The sequence below is a fragment of the Chinchilla lanigera genome, unplaced genomic scaffold, assembly GCF_000276665.1.
Source record: "Chinchilla lanigera isolate Chin_1 unplaced genomic scaffold, ChiLan1.0 scaffold00082, whole genome shotgun sequence".
Classification (NCBI taxonomy): domain Eukaryota; kingdom Metazoa; phylum Chordata; class Mammalia; order Rodentia; family Chinchillidae; genus Chinchilla; species Chinchilla lanigera.
The window spans coordinates 1101488-1102354 of record NW_004955483.1 but is presented as its reverse complement, the minus strand read 5'-3'; the positions used below and the strand labels follow the sequence as shown (position 1 = coordinate 1102354).

At 39.2% G+C, this 867-nt stretch overlaps 1 protein-coding gene across 1 annotated transcript in view; it reads right to left on the bottom strand.

The window, feature by feature from the left end:
- Positions 1 to 867, bottom strand: part of LOC102023266 (E3 ubiquitin-protein ligase TRIM38-like) — a gene marked incomplete in the record, with an annotated part of 11174 nt that overhangs the window by 7896 nt on the left and 2411 nt on the right.

Genomic DNA, 867 nt, shown 5'->3' with positions numbered 1-867 from the left:
TGTCCATCAGCACAGTGTCACCCAGGAAAAGTTAGACACAAATATGGTCATCCAGGAAACAAGATCTTATCGAATAATCTGCTGAAGAATGCATAATCAAATCCAAGCTGTTTGGTACATCTGGAATACGGAGGGTATTACAGGCCGAAAGGAAAGAAGACGTCACCCAAAGTTAGAAAGTTAATACATTTGCAACATTTCTGATACATTTAGAGAACAAAATCATAAAAATAAGTTTAAAAAGTTTTAGTATTTATGTCAAAATTTTAGATTGTTTTTCAGAAATGGTTTCATATATTTTTCTTGAATTCATTGTGAAGTTGACACCAAATAGTCATCATCTTCAGAAGTAAAACTATTTTCTCCTATCCTCTCTAAATCCAGCAGGAGCATTTACAAACTCTTTAACATTCTCAGGAAAGTACTCAGTCTACCTGATTGAGTAAGACTGCATTGTCTGGCTGTATCCATTTGCAATCTAAGTTCTACATATTTTAATTTACTCAAATGTGTTAGGAAAGAAGTCTCCGTTTTGTACACTTGTACATAGTAGGGAAACATTCAATAACTTACTGCAAAATATGTGTCTAGCAAGTGCCAGAAACTAAGATTTCAACCTCAGCTGCCTGTCCAGGGGCTGACTACCATGACTCTGAGCTGCTCCTGTCCCTAATGCTTGGTGGGAGAGAAACTCAAATAGGGCCATCCCTGTTTGTAAACATCCCTGTTTACAGTTAGCAGCTCCATGGAGTCTAAGGGAGTGCTGCCTGACTAACTGGTGGCCTGGGCTGATGTGACCTTAGGAAGGTCATAGGGCCTTCATAGGAGCCCAACTGTGTCACAAAAGATGAACCGGGAGCTTGGATG